The sequence below is a fragment of the Rosa chinensis genome, chromosome 4 (genome assembly GCF_002994745.2).
Source record: "Rosa chinensis cultivar Old Blush chromosome 4, RchiOBHm-V2, whole genome shotgun sequence".
NCBI lineage: Eukaryota > Viridiplantae > Streptophyta > Magnoliopsida > Rosales > Rosaceae > Rosa > Rosa chinensis.
Window position 1 is genome coordinate 18,380,474 of NC_037091.1, and position 9,104 is coordinate 18,389,577.

General features: G+C 35.5%; 1 pseudogene; it reads right to left on the reverse strand.

The window, feature by feature from the left end:
* Positions 1-3,724: 3,724 nt before the first annotated feature.
* LOC112199880 lies at positions 3,725-8,881 on the reverse strand (annotated as a pseudogene).
* Between the last annotated feature and the right edge of the window lie 223 nt (positions 8,882-9,104).

Genomic DNA, 9,104 nt, shown 5'->3' on the forward strand with positions numbered 1-9,104 from the left:
TAGTGATCTACGCAAGATGAGAACCTCACCAACATAAGTTTCAACCCAATATCATTTGATTTTTGAAATCCCCAAATCCTTCGACCCAACCCTAGATCAGCTGCTTGTTTGAACTTTGAAGTGGTTGCTCAGAGGCTTATACGGTGTTGAAGTGGTGTCTCAGAGCACAAAAAATTCGATAAAATCTATCTCTTTTTAGTCTTGTACTCTTGTTACTCCTTTTAGTCTAATTTGTATGAAAAAAATGTAATCTGTTGTTGATTTTTTTAATTGATTGTTTGCAATTGATCGTGGTTTTGTAATGTATATGTTAATATGTGTTTTGGTAAGAAAGTCCTTTGAAGCTTCAACGTATTGACCATGGATTTCAGTTGAGAGTTTATCAGTTTATGTAGAGGCAGAGAGGTGACCGAGGTCTTTGATTAGGTAACTAAACTTGTGTGTGCTTCGATGGGTTTTGATTATTTCATATTTCATACATGCACTATCTGATTCTGACTTTGTGTATAAGTATATGATTCTGACTTTGTGTATAAGTATCTAATTATAACTTTGTGTATAAGAAGTATGTGATTATGGGTGCTAAAATTTTACTTTGCATTCAAACGGGTGATTATGTGATTACGGGTGATTATGGGTGATTATGTGATTCTGCTAAAATTTTACTTTGATTATGAGATTATGGGTGTTTTCTGTTTTTTACTTTGAAGCAACTGCTGCGCTGCATTTGGGAGGGGCAAACTCTTCTACAACAACTGCTGTATGAAGATTTGGATGCTGCAAACTATTGGTGCTGAAGCCTGAAGATATAGCTGCTGTTTTTTGTCAAGTGATTGAAGTCATCAAATCAGTGAATCAGAAGCAGATTTTTGTTTATTTGTACTTCCTATTATGAAGTTATGTAATTTAAGTAGGTTTAGACTTTGAAATCAGAATTGCACATGATTTCTATAAATCAGAATTGCACATGATTTCTATACTTGTATTCTTGATTTCTTGTAATATGGAACTGGAAAAATGCTAAAATAGAGAAATATCAAGTCTACAACTCACATCTCTATAAGAAGGTGAGAAATAGACTTGATGAAGATATATTATTGGTCCTAAGTTTAGTAATTGGTATCCATTGACTAACTGATCAGAAAAAAAGGACCTAACACAGTTTGATTGAGTAACTGGGCTGAAAATTTTCAATATTTGTCTGGCCCATTTATTCACTTCGGTTGGGCTGTAACTGAGCCATAACTGACCGGAAACTCGGTAACCGAAATGTATGGTTACCGGTTTTGGCGAGACGGTAGTGGTTCTAATTTTTGAATTACCGCCTCATTCGGTACGATAGTCGGCTCAGCCTAAAAAAGTCGGTTACCATACCAGGGCCCAGCCCTAAGAGAAATATTGTTAAGCTGTCGTTATGTGTACAAGCTGGAGGCATCTGGGCCAATGGAAGAGTTACCGGCAGAACTCCAGTACTATCTGAAACTCACCAAGTTATCGTTGAGTTATTGGCATGAGCTCAAGGATTAAAACCAATTGGCAATACTAGAGAAGCTACCAAACTTAAAACCTCTCACTAAATACCCATGTTTTTTATGAAAGTGTAAGAACATTGGTCTCTTCCAGAGGAGGCTTTCCTCGTCTTGAAAATCTTTTTCTTCATCAGTTGTTTTGGATACAAGAGTGGAGGGTGGAGGAAGGAGCCCTGCCTAGTCTTTGTTGACTACACATTACAAGTTGCGTAAGATTGAAGGAAGTTCCAGCAGGGCTGAGATATATCGATACCCTCAAAGAATTATAGATTGACAACACGCATACTAAATTTTTTTTTTTTAGTTACAAGCGGGGCCTAAAAGACCCAAACAGAAAAGAACAACAACTAAGAATTAACACAAGCACTCATTTTAGCTCTAGACACAGAGGCTATGTCATCAAGGTAGAATTGAGCGACATGCAGGGGAGGGCTATCAAGAGCAATAAGACCAAGCTCATGATTAATACTGTCTTTGGCTATGGCATCTGCGGTCACAACACGCATACTAAATTTTTGAGTAGGCTTGAGGAAGGAGGACATGATTACTATAAAATCCTACATGCACCTTCCATCGTACTTGGAAATTACAGGGGGTTAGTTCATTTCTTGCATCTCTGCTCTACGTCAATTATTTTTTCTTCAGATATTAATTTATCGACTTGATTTGCTTTTACAGACACGTGAAAACAAAAGACTATTATTTAGCTCCTGTTGCATGCGCTTGCGGTATTTCCAAGGACTGAAAAATAGAAAAAATGGGCGAAATTTCACCGAAAATTTCATTTTTTTGGATACCCGATATATCCATAGCATACCATGACGATTTCGGTCGAAATTTTTGATATTTCCCGATATTTCCCCATACATTCCATTTCCACCAACAATTCTCAGATGCAAAGTCAATCTCCGTGGGCCCAACACGTGTGGTGGATGAGTAGTTGGCATAAAATTCAATCCAAAAAACCAACAACAACACCAAAGATCAAACCTTGGTCATCCCACTACCCTTTGAGAGGGTTTGCTAACTCTGCTGCACAAACCTTTATGTATTAATCACAACATTCTAATATATATTCATTTGCCTACGAATCTGAAAATTTAGATACACGTCCAATCAATAACTAACTTGAAACACTTAATTACTATATTGAATTTTTGTTTTTTTACTAAATGTTCAAATATTTTACAACAACATTTCAAATTATAACTCCTATAAATAGTTTAAAATAATCTTCATACCTTGCACCAAATAATCTTCATACCTTGTACCTCATAGGTCTTCTACGTGGTTCTAAGTTACTCATGTAATTCAAGATGTAATGTATGATATGTACAAAAAAAATGTATATAAGGCGTGATGGCTTAGCCTCCCATTGGGTTTTTAGCTATAAAAAAAAAATTAGATGTTTATTTAAAAAAATTTCAGAGTTATCAGCGATTCAGCATTTACTATTTCATTTTAAATTATTACAAATTACTATATAACAAGGTTTATTCACGGTTTTCTTTCTATATATAGTAGACAATTGATAAAATAAACATATCTAAAAGTTTCACTTAAAATTTCCATGTTTTTCTTCAAATTTCCATCATTTTTCTTGATTATTTACCGAAATCGATATATCCTCGATATTTCTGTCGAAATTTCCGTTTTCGGGACCATCGATATTTCCTCGAAACTCGATATTTTGGTCCTTGGGTATTTCTCAATTTACACAGTTCTATCATTTGGCTCCACTGCACTGTAGATTAAACTCTGTTTTTTTTTTCAAAATCAAGCTTGAATTCAACATTTTAGTGTTCTTTGCTTCCTTTTATTCCTCCCTCTTTCTCCTGTACGTAGGCTTCCTTTGAAGGCCTAAAAGTTGTGTTTATGGTAATTGTAACTTAGGGTTATTTGTAATTTCTTGCGCCAAAAGAAAAAGGGATTGAATTTTACGTGTTAATACCATGCTTTGCTAGTAGCCTAGTAATGTCATACATAATCATCACGGAGATGACATTATAATTTTTGTAATGGCTCACAGCTGCTGGCTTCATCTTATGATGGGAAAACAGAGTACTTTATTCGGCTGCACACATAAAGGGCAGGTATCTGGACGAATTCTGTAGTTTCATAGGAATGTGGATCGGCTATAGTTTTCATGTCTTGCTTGATTCACCATGTAATCCAAACAAATGAACATGCTGTCGTACTCGAAGCCAGTTTTCTTCTGGCTCATTCAATGAAATTGTGACACAATATACAACCAATCAATTTGACTTTATTCGACCAAAAGAAAAAAAATCAATTGACTTTATATTATTTATTGTAACCTACTTAGTTTCTTGGATTCCATTTGAAGAGCTAACAGAAACCTAACTACCAAATTTGTTTCAAGTGCATTTCTAAATTTTCAACCCTGAATGAATCGCTACCACTCCTCCAACTAGATTTTCATACTCAACCTTCTGGAAACCTGCGTCTGCAATCATTGACGCAAATGTCTCCTGTAGTCATCAATTCAGATGAATTATAAGCGGGATATAACAAAAGCCACAAATTACGTACAAACAAAATGAATTGACATACGTACATATACCAAATGTCTCCATTATGCATGCAAGGAAAAGGCAAAAAATAAAAAAACTAAAAGGAACACAGCAGCACCTCAGTTAAGTCTGTACAAACATTTCATAGCTATATACATAACATCTGATATTTCAAGTGTTCCCAACTTAAATTGAATTGAAATACGAGGCAATGGAGCCAGAGTTTGGCTAAGGTTCACTCCCAACTTTCTAATTACCAAATCATGTACACCAATGCATATAAGAGAAATAATGACATGGCTTACTGCATTTTAACATCCAATATACTATTTAGGGCAAGAACTCGGCTGGACACTAAAGTAAGCTTATTTCCATCATGAATTGTGTAATTTAAAATTGCAATGTAACTAAAATATAATATAGCAAAACATAATGCACCTAGACAAGACAATAAATTATGCTTAATTCACTAATTAGAACACTTCAACTTCTACCACTTCCTTTCCCTCTAGTATTCAAGTTCAACTCAGACCTTTGGAAGAAACTGTTCGAGCTTTTTTTCTTTCTTCAAAAGCAAAATGGTTGCTCTGTTTTGACATTTTGTTGTAGCATCCCAATTGGCAAGGTACACAAGAAGTTTCCAACAAAATGCATATAATACTGGAATAAAGTATTCAAATGGGAAGATGAATATAAACCTGTGGCGGAAAACGACGAATACTCTCTACCAAGTACTGATAAGATTCTCTATCCCCTGCAACTAGCTCTCCTAGGGTGGGAATGATTGAGAATGAATAAAAGTCATAGCTGCAAGACCAAAGAAAAAGACAAACCATAAAAATCAAAACACAGATCCTTAAAATATAGACTGCCATTCAAAACCTTATTAATGATCTCCTGAGTGGTGTTGCCCACAATTATGGTGACATTGACACCATGCGATGTGGTGCATACTATACGGACAGTGAAACAGAAATGTGCATGGCTGACCACTGTAACATGGCTACAGCTTCATGATAACAATCTTGGCTAAATCTCTATGGAAATTCATTGAGAATGGCACAAACTATTTTCCATTAAGCTCCAGTTACAGGCACCTTTTGGTTAATATAAAATGGTAAGTGTATATAGATTCAAGTGTGTATAATATCTGATACAAGGCTCTTGGAAAGAGAAAAAAACAAATCAACGCTACTTCTTTATTCATTCTTGAGGGGATAAGAAATTTCAAAATAAAATTTCTAGTAAGCAGATGGGTAATTGGACTTTTTTTTTTTTTTTCCTTTTCCCTCTTTCTTTCTTTCTTTTTGTAGAGAGATGGGTAGTTAAACTTCCACAAAAACATCATACAGTTAGGGAAACTCTATTCCTTAAGATTACTAAGATGAAGATCCTATACAGCAGACCATGAGACTATGATTTCCATGTACAAAAGTGATTAGGATGATACCAGCAGACCATTGTTATCACGTGTAATTTCAATTTATCTGAAAGTATAAAATCACTTACAAGCCTTTGAATACAGGTACCTCTACATGGCTGAGTTCGAGGCACAGGAACCTTCCTCCCCGTTTTAGTACCCTATTAACAAAATCATGAAAAACAAATAAGTGTAATCAGTTTACAAACTATTTTGCTACCCCTTCCCACAGAATAAATAATAGCAGCTTGCCCTCCAATCAGAAAGACCTCCATCACAAAACATTATCATTATAAAACTCTAGACATAAATGACAAATCTCAAGAACTTAACTGTGGATTCCTTATCAATATATGCTTCCATTCTAACAAAATAAAGAATTTCTTCCACAGAAGAAAAAATTTACAACTTTCTGTGGGCAAAAATAGTAAGATTTGCAACATTGGCTTTGGCCCCACACCAAAAAATGACTATTTGAAATTTTTCTGGTTCTCTCTATCTACTACAGCTCTAGATATTGGTATTTCAAGCAAGTATATGATTTGGAAATACGAACACATCTATATGTTTGTTAGCGAATCCATATAGGAACACATCTATATGATTTGGAAATAGGAACACCTATAGGGAACATATCCATATATCACATGTGCTAATGTAGTTAAAAGCGCTAACGTAGTTAGAATTATTTTGAAGCTACCAAATACACAGTTAGATGGACAGCTTAATTATTCAACCTATATAACTATCAATTACTTGGGAAAAGAAATATTGTTCTAACCTAATGTGCCAAAAACAATGAAACTATCTACATCAACATAATCCAATTGTATATAACAAAAAGTTTGATTCATATACAAAAAAGTAATTTTTTTTCTGAGAAGAGAAGTCATTTTGTTAAAGAAACACAAAATGTAGATAGGGTGAAAACAGAGAGTGATAACCTATTCAGGTGACTACAACAGTGATTTTTGCCTTGTATTGGTTATTATCTGTTAGAACCTATCAAACAGCACAAAGTTGTGTACCATACCTATAAGCTTCAGAAAGTGCTTTCTCTATGTGTGTGACATTCCGGATCCCAAATGCAATTGTGTAACCATCCATTGTATTATCTCCGAAACTCAAGGCTTCTGCATCTCCCTCCACCTATAGAAGGGATTTGTCTTCTCCAAGACCTATACATTTCAATACACCAATCTTACAATCAAAAGAAGTATATTTTATCACATGAATAAGAGAACCAATCCAACCAAGCTCCAAGTTTATAACATTAAAATTACCTCTCTGCAAGGCCCTTTTTTTACCAACATTCAACATGTTGGAATTGATGTCACATACATACACCTTAGTTTCTTCCTGTAAATCATCTTCAAGAACATTCAGCAAAGCTCTATGTTTGATGCTGTTTATACTGTCTAGTATTCTGAAAGCAACATCACCTGCCATAAACAAAAACAGAATTAACAGTACGATCAACATTTATGATTCAAAGATTTTGAAGAAACCACAAGCAATTGATTTCAACATTGTCCCATACAAGGAAGATACGTGTCATGTAGCATTGAAGCAGCTAAATTTCATGTCATGAACAAGGTTTTTATTTGGTAGATGAACTCCTGCGCCCTGCAGGTATTGCATTTGCAATATCACCATTCACCCTATACTATGGGATGGGAAGGTGCCATATTGGCCCCTAAACAAGTCCAGTTTGACTTCAGAAATTTAGTTATTCTTGGAAGTTTGAATATATGTATATATATTGTTGTAAGAAAAATATCTCCTTTTTCGGATTACGACATCCTCAGTCCACTCCCTTGATCAGCAAGGCTCTTAACCCAAACTCGATTTGATAATTTATGAAAAGCATGCAAGATTAATGAAAAGTGCCAAAAGCTGACCCAACTAACTGTGTACAAGATATTTAAAGATGTAAAGCATAAATGACAAATGTAACAGTATAATTTTAAGTATAATGAAATCCATACAGTTTGGAAAATGTAACATATAATCGAGTATCACAAGCTCACCTGTCCCACCAGCCACATCAAGATGGTTCATTCCAGGAAAAGGATTCAGTTTTGAAACCAATCTGAAAAGTGGGGGATATTGACGTAAAGCAGTGTAAAGGGAAAGTGAAATCATGCTAATTGTTTGTTGATATACAAGCATCAGAGTAAGTCTTCAAGAGGCTAACCTATCCTTCCATAATCTGTGTAATCCTGCACTCATCAAATCATTCATTGTATCATAGTTTGAAGCAACATTGCTGAAGACATTACCAACCATTTGACTTTTTTCCTCTTCCCGTACTTCCTTGAATCCTGCAGATCAAACACTGACCAATTATCTATCAACCAAGCCATCTGAAAACAAGAGAATGCTGGAATTAACTTAATGGCTTTGTTTCTAAAGTCTAGCAAATGAAAAAGGGTAAAGAAAAGAAAACATTCAAATTCCTCTACAATAATAATGACCCCCTCTAAGAGAAGAAGAAGAAGAAGAAGAAGCTTCCTTTCCGGCCTATTCTACGTCAGAAATATATTCCGGAACCTAAGCTCTACATACCAAAAGACAAAAACCCCTCTTTTTGCTCGAAAATGAACTGCAGACAATTACAGACACCACACTTAGGTCTTACCTACTGTTATCATTGATTACTCTATGATAATAAACAAAATGTATGACAAACGGAGCAATACAAATACGAATATCTACTACAAAAACCTTGCGAATGCAATAGAGATGGACATGGACTCACCAAAGCTTGTGGCATGAGAATGCAATAGAGATGCAGGACAAAACCTGGGTAACAGTTTACTCCCTATCTTCCTCGACACTGTTCTCAAGGCCATAACTGTATACCTGTAAAAATTCAGGACTCATAGCAGAATTTGAGCTACATGAAGAAAAAGAGCATCCCTTGTGTGCTTTGAATACTCCACCAAAGCAAAACTTGACAATTTCATGTCAACCACATTCTCCACCCCCCATTGAAAAAATCAATCCCCAATTCTCAGAATTTTTTGAAACCCAAAAATCAACACAGAGAACGCAAGTTAATGCATGATTGCTTTATGCAAGTAAAAGATTACAGAGAAAGACTTGAAAGATAAACTTCAGGTTGGTGATTTTGTTCCTCTTGAGCTTAATGTACAGGAAAAGAACAATTTGAGAGGTATCAGATGCTATCAATTCTCAGCAGCCCACCCCAATTCCCCCAACGAACCTGATTTGAAATCAATAACAAATTGAAAATTGAATCGAAGATTGAAATTCAACCAAATTGCAATACATACTTACACAGTTAAGAGAGGAAGAACCGAAGAAAAAGAAGAGGGGAACTCAATCTGCGAAACAGCGAAAGTGCCAAGTCGAAAGGAGAGACTACCACTCTGTTTTTGCTTTCACCATTTTGGTTAGGGGCCGGGCCGGGGCTTGTTATATTTTTAAATAATTGCGGGCCGGGTCGGGTCGGGCTTTATTAAAAATCAAAAGATCCAAGCCCGTCCATATAAAGCGGGCTTTTTCAGGCCGGCCGGGCTTGGCCTTGCGGGCTTTTTTGGGCCGGGCCTTGCGGGCTTTATTTATAAATAAATATTTAAAGATACAAGTATTTGT